At 39.9% G+C, this 10,983-nt stretch overlaps 1 protein-coding gene across 1 annotated transcript in view; it reads left to right on the plus strand.

Annotated features, from left to right (window-relative positions):
• CAMTA1 (calmodulin binding transcription activator 1) overlaps window positions 1–10,983 on the plus strand; it is a 1,148,791-nt gene that overhangs the window by 505,499 nt on the left and 632,309 nt on the right. The gene's annotated exons all lie outside the window — the stretch shown is intronic.

Consider the following 10,983-nt stretch of genomic DNA (forward strand, 5'->3'; position numbering starts at 1 on the left):
AAAGTATACTTGGCTGCTGTTTGGTGGAGTGTTTGGTATATGTCTGTGAGATCAAGTTGGTTGATTGTAGCATTTAGTTCTTCCATGTCTTTGTCGAGCTTCTGTCTAGATGTTTTGTCCTTCCCCCCAGATGGTATGTTGACGTCTTCTACTGTTATTGTAGTACTGTCTATCTCTCTTTTTGGTGCTGTTGGAGTTTGTTTTATGTATTTTGGAGCCCTGTTGTTGGGTGTGTAAATATTTATTATAGTTATGTCCACCTGGTGTATTGATCCTTTAAATCATGTCCTTCCTTATCCTTTGTGGTGGATTTTATTTTAAAGTCAGTTTATTTTGCCAGAGATTAATATTGCCACTCCTGCTCTTTTTTGAGTATTGTTTTCTTGATATATGTTTTTCCATCCTTTGAGTTTTAGTTTGTTTATGTCTTTAAGTCTAAGGTGTATCTCTTGTAGGCAGCATATAGACGGATTGTGTTTTTTTGGTCCAATCTGCCACTCTCTGTCTGTTTATTGGTGCATTTAGTCTGTTTACATTCAGTGTAATTATTGATAGGTATGAGTTTAGTGCTGTCATTTTGATGTCATTTTTTGTGTGTTGTTGACAGTTTCTTTGTTCCACTTAATTTTCTGTGCTGAGTCGGTTTTATGTATTTTTTTTCATCTTTTTCATTGTTATTGATTTTTTATTTGCCATGTCTTTATATTTTTCTTGTTTTTTATTTTGATGTGTAGGGTTGTTAGTTTCTGTCTTAGTCATCTAGTGCTAATATAACAGAAATACCACAAGTGGATAGCTTCAATAAAGAGAAATTTATTAGGTCACAGTATAGTAGGTTACAAGTCCAAATTCAGGGCGTCAGCTCTAAGGGAACACTTTTTCTGTCGGCTCTGGAGGAAGGTCCGTGTCATCAATCTTTCCTTGGTGTGGGAGCTTCTCTGCGCAGGAACCTTAGGTCCAAAGGACGCGCTCTGCTCCCGGCACTGCTTTCTTGGTGGTATGAGGTTCCTGTGTGTCTCTGCTCGCTTCTCTCTTTTATGTCTCAAAGGGATTGGCTTAAGACAGTATCCAATCTTGTATAACTTATCAGTATAACTGCTGCTAAGCCATCTTATTAGATCATAGTGATTGAATTTACAACATGTAAGGAAATCACATCAGATTTCAAAATGGTACACAATTATACAATCCTGGGGATCGTGACCCAGGCAAGTTGACAGATTTTTGTGGGACACAGTTCAATCCATGACAGTTTCCTTTGTGGTTACCTTAATACTTACCCCTATTTTTGTAAGTTTAAACCACTCTTTTATTTCTTTATATCGACTTGACTTCCTCTCCATATGAAAAATCTATGTCTACATTTTTTAGTCCCTCGTTTTTGTTTTAATGTTGTCATCTTTTACATATTGATATCTGTTTCCCTATTTTCAGTGTTTTAGTTTTGATTTGTGACTTCCTTATCTGGGTTGATATCTGGTTAGCTCTGTCCTGTGTTCTAGTCTTGGGTTGTTATCTGATGTTACTGATTTTCTAACCAGAGGACTCCCTTTAGTATTTCTTGTAATTTTGGTTTGGTTTTTGCAATTCCCTGAACTTCTGTTTATCTGGAAATGCCCTAATTTCACCATCATATTTGAGAGACAGTTTTGCTGGATATATAATTCTTGGCTGGCAGTTTTTTTCCTTCAAGGCTTTATATATGTCATCCCATTGCCTTCTTGCCTGCATGGTTTCTGCTGAGTAGTCCAAGCTTATTCTTATTGACTCTCCTTTGTAGATGACTTTTCGTTTATCCCCAGCTGCTCTTAAAATTCTCTCTTTATCTTTGGTTTTGGCAAGTTTGATTATAATATGTCTTGGTGATCTTCTTTTGGGATCTATCTTATATGGGGTTTGATGAGCATCTCGGATAGATATCTCATCATCTTCACGATATCAGGGAAGTTTTCTGCCAACAAATCTTCAACAATTCTCTCTGTATTTTCTGTTATCTTCCCCTGTTCTGGTACTCCAATCACTCATAGGTTATTCCTCTTGATAGAGTCCCACATAATTCTTAGGGTTTCTTCATTTATTTTTAATCCTTTTATCTGATTTTTGCTCAAATAAGTTGATGTCAAGTCCTTTATCTTCAATCTTACTAATTCTGAATTCCTTTGCCTCAATTCTGCTCCTATGACTTTCTACTGAGTTGTCTAATTCTGAAATTTTATTGTTAATCTTCTGGCTTTCTGATTGCTGTCTCTCTATGGATTCTTGAAGCCTGTTTAATTCGTCATTATGCTCTTCTGTAATCTTCTTAATTTCCTCTGTTGCTAGGTCTGCATTTGCCTGATCTTCCTGATCTCTTGAAGAGTTCTGTATATTAATCTTTTGTATTCTGCCTGCAGTAATTTGAAGAAATTCTCTTCCTCTGGAAAATTTCTTGATTCTTTATTTTGGGAGCTTGCTGAAACCATCATGGTCTGCCTCTTTATGCGATTTTGTATTGACTGTTGTCTTCAAGCCATCAATAAGTTATTATATTTATTTATTTTATGTTTTCTTACTGTGTCCTAGCTTCTTGTTTTGTTTTGATATGCCCAGATAGGCTGCTCGTGTGAGCTAGTTTGATCATTCTTGCCTTTAAGCTCTAATGTCCTGTCACCAGGTGGTTAGATCTGTTGCTAAGTGTGTGAGCACAGGATTCCGTTTACTTTTCTTGTATGGATTCAGCTCAGGTGACCAGATGATCGGTTACCAAGTGTGTGGTGCAGGCTCTCACCAACAGTCCTAGACTTGCATGAGTGATTGATGTAGGCACAGGTATCTGGCTGCAGTCGGCGGTTATGTGTTTAGCAAGGCAGGGGGCTGATGGCTGCCCCTGAGTGTCTGGGAGGAAAGCATCTCCCTGTTCCCTAGAGCGCATAGGTGGGTGGGTTTTGCAGCCGGACTATGAGTACCCAAAGCTGTTGGCTGTGAGGACTGGGGTGGCACTACTTATTCTTGGACCCCTGTCGCAGGTGCCTAGGTGGTGTGGATGGAGCCACCAGTCCTCAGGCCCCTGATGTGTGTAGGTGAAGACCCTGCTTAATGGGCAGAGCAGTGTCAAATGTCATGAACCTACCACTTCACAGCTGATACAGTTGAAGTTAGATTTCAGGTAGAAACCCTGTTGTACTGTGGTAATGAGACCCTATGCTGTTGAAATGGGCACACACAAGTCTATGCAGAGGTGAAAGGCACTCAAAGTCTGGGGATCCCTTATGCCTGTGCCTATGCAAAGAGCTGTGCCTATCCTGAGTTCCTGGCTTACGGGAGCCGGCAGATTATTTTTTCCCGTTTGTTAGTTTGTTCCCTCTCCAAGGCTGGGAGAATGGCTCAGGGTGCATGATGGGTCCCACTTCTGTACGAGGGGACTTGGCAGTTGCTGAAGCCGTCCCAGACCCAGTGCAGAGCAGGGAGTGGGGAGGTAAATGGGAGAGAGGTTTTTCCCTAAGGGAAGTGTTTTTGATCTACGCAGTAGGCCAGATGTAAGTACTTTTCGCCGATCAAGGGCTGCTTGCTTCTCACTGGTTCTGGATGCCCGAGTAGACTCTCTGCCGCTTGGTCTCTCCCGATGTGGAAAACACCTCCCGAGTGCCGTTGCTTGCCTCACCACACACACGAGTTGGTCTGGCCTGAAGTGCTCAGGCTTCCGCCGAGTCAGTTCTGGCAACTCCTTGTTGCCTCTGAACTGTCTCTCCCTCATTCCGTCACTTAGTCCTATTTCTCAACTTTGCCTTTGGTGTTCAGGGCTCCTAGATTGTCATATATAATCGATTCACTTGTTTTTTTGGGTCTTTGTTGTAAGAAGGACCACCGTAAGCATCTGAGTACTCCACCATCTTGGCCTCACCTCCTTGCTTGTGTTTTAAATGTGTTTTTTTCAGCACAGTTCCTTGAGATTCATCTGTGTGGATGCCTGTAGTTCTAGTGCATTCACTTGCACTGCTGTGTACTATTCCATTGTATGAATATACCTCAATAGATTATCTATTCACATATGGATGAACATTTAGATTGTTTCCTATTTGTTGAAATAGGGTGTAATTTTCTCAAGTAGTTACATTGGTTCTCACTCCCATCTGGAGGCTAAAAGTACAAATCAGGGTTTTGGCCATGTAAATTCTGTCTCTTTGGTGGCCCTGCTCCTTCCTTTGTTCTTGACTATCCTTACATGGCATCTGTCTTCCTCACTATGTCCTTGTATCTGTGTCTAATCTGTTCTTTTCATAATTCAAAGGTGATTCAGTTTAAGACACACCTTACAATAGTTGTTGTTGTTGTTAGGTGCTGTCAAGTCAGTTTTGACTCATAACGACCCTATGTACAACAGAAAGAACACTGCCCGGTCCTGTGCCATCCACACAATCATTGCTATGTTTGAGCCCATGTTGCAGCCACTGTGTCAGTCCATCTCATTGAGGGTCTTCCTCTCTTTTGCTGACCCTCTACATAACCAAGCATGGTATCCTTCTCCAAGGACTGGTCTCTTCTGATAACATGTTCAAAGTACCTGAGACAAAGTCTCACCGTCCTCACTTCTAAGGAGCGTCCTGGCTATACTTCTTCCAAGACAGACTTGTTCGTTCATATGGCAGTTCATGGTATATTCAATATTCCTCACCAACACCATAATTGAAATGCAGGAAGCATGAAAAGAAGATGGAAGGAATACACAGAGTCACGGTACCAAAAAGAATTGGTTGATATTCAACTATTTCAGAAGGTAGCATATGATCAATAACTGATGGTATTGAGGGAAGAAGTCCAAGCTGCACTGAAGGCATTGGTGAAAAACAAGCTCCAGGAATTGACAGAATACCAGTTGAGAGGTTGAGGTGCCATCAAGTTGATTCCAACTCATGGAGACCCTATGTGTTACAGAGTAGAACTGCTCCATAATCTTTATGGAAGCAGATTGCCAGACCTTTCTTTTGTGGTACCACTAATTGAATTTGAACCACCAGTCTTTAGGTTAGTAGTTGAGTGCAAACCATAGTGTCACTCAGGGACCTCTGAGAACAAGCATAGAGGGTTCTAATGATGTTGAAGAGACCAGCTTGATGGTGTGTGTTAAATGTCTCAGATGTTATTATCCTTAAGACCTCCCACTTGCATGTAGATTAGCACTTGGGGCCTTTGTGGAGGAAGCTGTGTCCTGGAGTGGCCATTGCTGGGCAGAATTGGCTGGAATAAGGCTGGGGTTGACCTCCTACCCTGGACAGGGCCGTTGAAGTACCATAGTGTAGCCCTGGGTATGACACAAAAATAGACTTCAGTCATGAATGAAGCCCCATCCTTCTCCTGTGTGACTGCTGTTTGAGCACTTTGATTTTTATTTTTTTGTTGAAGCTGTAGGGTAATTACCCTTGTCCTTAATAATTGTGTTAGTTTCCGTGATGAGCAGAGATGCTCTTGAGTCTACGCTGTTAAAAAGAGGTTAGGATTAAGTTTTTCAACCTGCTGCTGGTGTGAGAAGGATATCTCCATGCCAGTCACTGCCTCCTTGATAAGATTAGTCACTGTGTTAATTGCTACTCAGAAAAAAAACTGCCAAGTTTGTTGTTTTAGACTTTGGCTTTTAAAATATTGCAGATGTCATCTCAAATGCAAATTGTATTTGGTATTAGAGATCTGTTGATCTATTAACACCTTGGGGTTGATTTGTATCTAAGGCTGGTGGAAAAGAGGAATCTTGCCCTTGAATTATTAATTGCGTCTTTGGTAGTGGTTCCAGACCTCGGAGGGGAAGGCAGCTGTGAGGCCTGTCCCTTGGCACTCTCTTTGAGAGAACCCAGGGCTGTGTCAGCAACAATCTGCTGGAATAAGGCAGAATGATGTATGAAACCACCCTGCTCTTCAACCCAAGAACATTGTCTATCTCCTGTACAGGACACCCTGGTTGGTTAGCTTCTGGCTCATGCCTTGAATGTCAGATCTTTCAGTGACTATCAAAAGGCCACAGCAATTCCCAACCCTTATTATTTCTGAGCCAGTGAATGACCACAGCAATTTTCAACCTTAAGAGATTTGTGAGCCAGTGATACCTACCCATTTTGGACCAGAAAAGACCAGTCCAAATTAGTGAATAACCTACATTATATAGCATTTTATTTTTATTTTATACTGTAGAAACTTTTTATTTTGTAATAATTTCAAACTCCAAAGTAATTGTAGAAATAATACAAAGAAGTCCCATATACCCTTTGTTCATCCAGATTCTCCATCTGCAAACATTTTACCACATTTGCTTTATTACTGTATTCACTCTCTGTCTCTGGTGTGTGTGTGTGTATGTTTTATTCCTGAACCATTTGAAAGTAAGATGCAGACATGATGATTTATTAACCCTATTGTTATTATTGTTAGGTGCCATTGAGTCGGTTTTTAACTCATATCAACCCCATGTGACAGAGTAGAACTGCGCTATAAGGTTTTCTAGGCTGTAATCTCCATGGGAGCAGATCACCAGGTCCTTTCTCCTGTGGAGCCACTGGGTGGGTTCAAACCATGGACCTTTCAGTTAGCAGCCGAGTGTTTAATCATTGTGCCATCAGGGCTTCTATCGTTAATGCTAAACATTGCAATGTTTATGTCCTAAGAACTAGGGCATTCTCTTGCGTCATTCAGTGCAGTGATCAAAATCAGGAAAATAATATTGATACAATACTATTATCCAACCAGAGTTTTGCTTGTGTTTAACTAATTGTCTCAGTTATTCCTTTACAGCAAAATGTAATAATGATAATCATCATGACCTAATCTAGTATCCACTCCAAGAATCTCACATTATATTTAGTTTTCATTATTATTATTTTTTTAACCCCAGTAATCTGGAAAATTGCATCAGTCTTTCTTTGTCTTTTATGACCTTGACACTTTCGAAGAATTCAGGCCAGTTATTTTGTAGGATGCCCCTCAGTTTGGGTTTGTCTGATATTTCCTCATGACTAGAGTCAGGATATGCTGCATTTGGGGTGGGAATTCTACAGAAGTGATGTTGTATCCTTCTCAGTACATCTTACAAGAAGGCACATGATGCCAGCTTGTCCCATTACTGACATTGTTAACACTGATCATTGGTTAAGATGGTATCTACTAGGTTTCTCTAGTGTAAATGTGTTATTTTTCCCTTTGTAATTAATCAGTATTTTGTGGGAAGATAGTTTAGGTCTATGTAAATATCTCATTTTTCAACAGACTTTGACCCACTTGTTTTAGTATCCATTGATAATTCTTGCCCGAATCAATTATTATTATCATTATGTTTGACAGGGGTGATTTTTCCTAAATTTATTTACTGTTTAGTACTTTCGACTGTATGGAAGAACATTTCCTTTCTTACATTTATTTATTTATATCCATATGGACTCATGGATTCCTATTTTACTCAATGGGTAACTTATTCAGTGGGCTGTATGTTTATCCAGTTGGTTATAATCTCATTATTTTGATGGTTAAATTGTCAGATCTGGCCAGTGGGAGCCCCTTCCATCTGGCTGCTGTGTCTTTTTGACAAATCCTCCATAATTTTTATCACAAGCTTTTATTATAAAAATTTTCAAACAACAGAAAAATTAACAAGTTTGTTCAGTGAACACCCGTATACCTATCACCTAGATTCTTTAATTGACATTTTACTGTGATTGCTTTATCATATGTCTGTCAATCTATCCATCCAGCAATCCATCTTCACGTTTTATTGCATTTCAAAGTAAGTTGTAGACATCAGTGCGCCTCATCCTTAAACACTTTGGCAGTCATAATATTGTCTAGGCTCAATATTTGTTTATAGTTCTTTGTTTTGGGTAAAATGTGTATACAGTGATGTCTTAGTTATCTAGTGCTGCTACAACAGAAATACCACAAGTGGATGGTTTTAATGAAGAGAAGTTTATTTCCTCATAGTCAGAGTAGGCTAAAAGTCCAAATTCAGGGTGTCAGCTCCAGGGGAAGGCTTTCTCTCTCTGTTGGCTTTCTCATCAGTGTTTCCCTGGACTAGGAGCTTCTTTGCGCAGGGACCCCATCCAAAGGACGCGCTCTGCTCCTGGCACTGCTTTCTTGATGATATGAGGTCGCCCTGTCTCACTGCTCACTTCTGTCTTTTATATCTCAAGAGATTGCCTCAGGACACAATCCAGTCTTGTAGATCAGGTCCTGCCTTACTAACACAACTGCCACACATCCTCCCTCATTAACATAATAGAGGCAGGTTTACAACATACAGGAAAATCACAGTACCAGGAATCGTGGCCTAGCCAAACTGATACACACATTTTTTGGGGGACATAATGCAAACCATGACAAGTAAAATGTACAAATTTTAATTATGCTGTTTGATGAGTTATGACAGATACATGTACCCGTGTAACCCAAATCCCTCTCAAGATACATAACGTTGTCATCACCCTAGAAAGTTCTTCCCAATCAGCCTTTCCCCCATCCTCTTCAGTGACAACCACTGTTCTGATTTTTTTCCACCATAGATTAGTTTTTTTCTGTTCTGGAACTTCACATAAATGTGCAGTTTGTACTTTTTTATGTAAGGATTATTTCACTCAGCCTAGTGGTTTTGAGATTCATTCATTCATGTTATCGATTGTATCAGTAGTTTGTTACTGGCATCATTTTTTTGAGCACTTCCTTACTTTCTGGCAGAACAAAATGATCCAGGCTCTCCTTGTGCCTTCCTTGTACCACCTCTGGGATTCACTACATCTCCAATGAGCCCTGGTTCCTTTAATAGAGAACAGTTTATGAATGCTAGGTGTGTTCATGCCACTGGTATATCATTGCTTCTAGGCACGCTCTCTCTCATAATAGAAAGAATTAAGAAATAAATGTGTGAGTATACACTGATAAATACATACACACCTTTATGTCTACATCTGTTTCTATACATACATGTGCACACATGTGTGTGTATAAAACCAGGCATTCATAATAATGCCTAGAATTTCAATACTACACCAGAGGGTTCTTTCTAGACTTTCATAATTCCTAATATGTAACTTCCTTCTCCAGCAAGGATGAATGTGGCTTCCATTATCCTGAATATATTTATTTATTTATTTTCTAGATCCTAAAATACATATAAAAGGAGCCCTGATGGTGCAACAGTTAAGCATTTGGCTGCTAACCGAAAGGTTGGCAGTTTGAACGCACCCAGTGACTCTACGGGAGAAAGAACTGATGATCTGCTCCTGTAAAGATTACAGCCTAGGAAACCCTATGGGGCAGTTCTACTCTGTCACATGAGGTTGCTATGAGTCAAAATTGACTCGATGGCACCTAACAACAGCAATACAAAATACATATGCAGAAGCTAAATAAGAGTTAACCCGTACCACTGAAAAATAACTGCTAACTAGAGTTCAGTATTTGTTTATAACAGTTTTTGTCTTTAATCTAAGGGCATATGGTTGAAATACTGTGTTCAAAAGTTATTTGAGTTAATCTCCCTCTCCCCCACACCCCCATTTATTCTAGTCATGTTATTCTTTGAAATAAAATACAGTTAAGCTCTTTTTTTTGTGTGTTTGATTCTGGGGTTCCTCCTCATCTTTGTTAATATTTTTTTAGTATGGAAAACATTAACATGTTTAGAAAAGTCAAAACTATGTGAAAAAGATATACCCAGATCTCTTCTACCATGTAGGTAACCAATCTCATTGGTTTCTTTTTCTTTGTCCAGTTTCTCTTGCCCTGTTTGGAGAGTTTTCAGCCATTATTTAAGTACCTTTCCAATCCTGCCATCTTTCTCATCTCCTTCTGGAATTTCAATGACATGAATATTAGATCTTTTGTTATACAAGTAGTCCCCAGGTTATGAACGTTCAATTTATGTACAACCTATAGTTATGAACCAACCCCTGTCAAGCCTATTATATTAAAAATTCAAGGTACATACAATGGTTCGTAATAACAAATGAGCACTACTTTGCTGCGTGCATCAAAGTATTGTTATTGTTATTACTGTGTAATTAGGTAAAAGATGTAGCGTATCTGGAAGTGTTTCTTTAATGTTTTTATGCATAGAAAGATACACTGTATACTAAGACAAACGTTTGACTGACATTAGATACTCACCGTACCCAATTGTTCTGACTTACGTACAAATTCAACTTAAAGACAGATTTAGGAACTGAACTTGTTCGTAATCCGGAAACTGCCAGTAGTCCCATAGGTCCCTAAGGCTCTGCTTATTTTTTTTTTTTTTTAATTGATGTAGTTAAATGAAGTTTACATTTCAAGTTAGTCTCCCATACAGAATTTTCTTTTCTTTTTTTTTTAACATACATTGTTATGAGACCCCAACCGCTCACCCCATTCTGCGACAGCACACTCCTCCCCTCTGCCCCTGATTCCCCATGAACGTTCAACTAGTTCCTTACTCTCTCTGCCTTCCCCTCTCACCTCTGGACAGAAGCCGTCCCTTTGGTCTCTTATATCTACTTGTCTAAGAGGCACATTCTTCACGAGTATCACTTTTTGTCCCACAGTCCAGTCCAATCCCTGTCTGAAGAGGTGGCCTCAGAAATTGTTTTAGTTCTGGGATGATGGAGAGACCAGGGGCCTTGCTTTCCGGGGCACCTCAAGTCTCAGTCAGACCATTAAGTCTGGTCTTCTTACTAGTATTTGAGTTCTGCATCCTATCGTTCTACTGCTCCATCAGGGACCCTCTGTTGTGTTCCCTGTCAGAATGTTCATTGGTGGTAGCCAGGCACCATCTAGTTCTTCTGGTCTCAGGCTGAAGAAGTCTCTGGTTTATGTGGCCCATTCTGTCTCGTAGGCCAATACTTTCCTTGTGTCTTTGGTGTTCTTCGTTCTCCTTTACTCCAAGTGGTTGGGACCAATTGATGCATCTTAGATGGCTGCTTGCAAGCTTTTAAGACCCCAGACACCACACACCAAAGTAGGATGCAGAACATTTTCTTAATAAGGTTTGTTATGCCA

The sequence above is a fragment of the Trichechus manatus genome, unplaced genomic scaffold (assembly GCF_000243295.1).
Source record: "Trichechus manatus latirostris isolate Lorelei unplaced genomic scaffold, TriManLat1.0 scaffold00133, whole genome shotgun sequence".
NCBI lineage: Eukaryota > Metazoa > Chordata > Mammalia > Sirenia > Trichechidae > Trichechus > Trichechus manatus.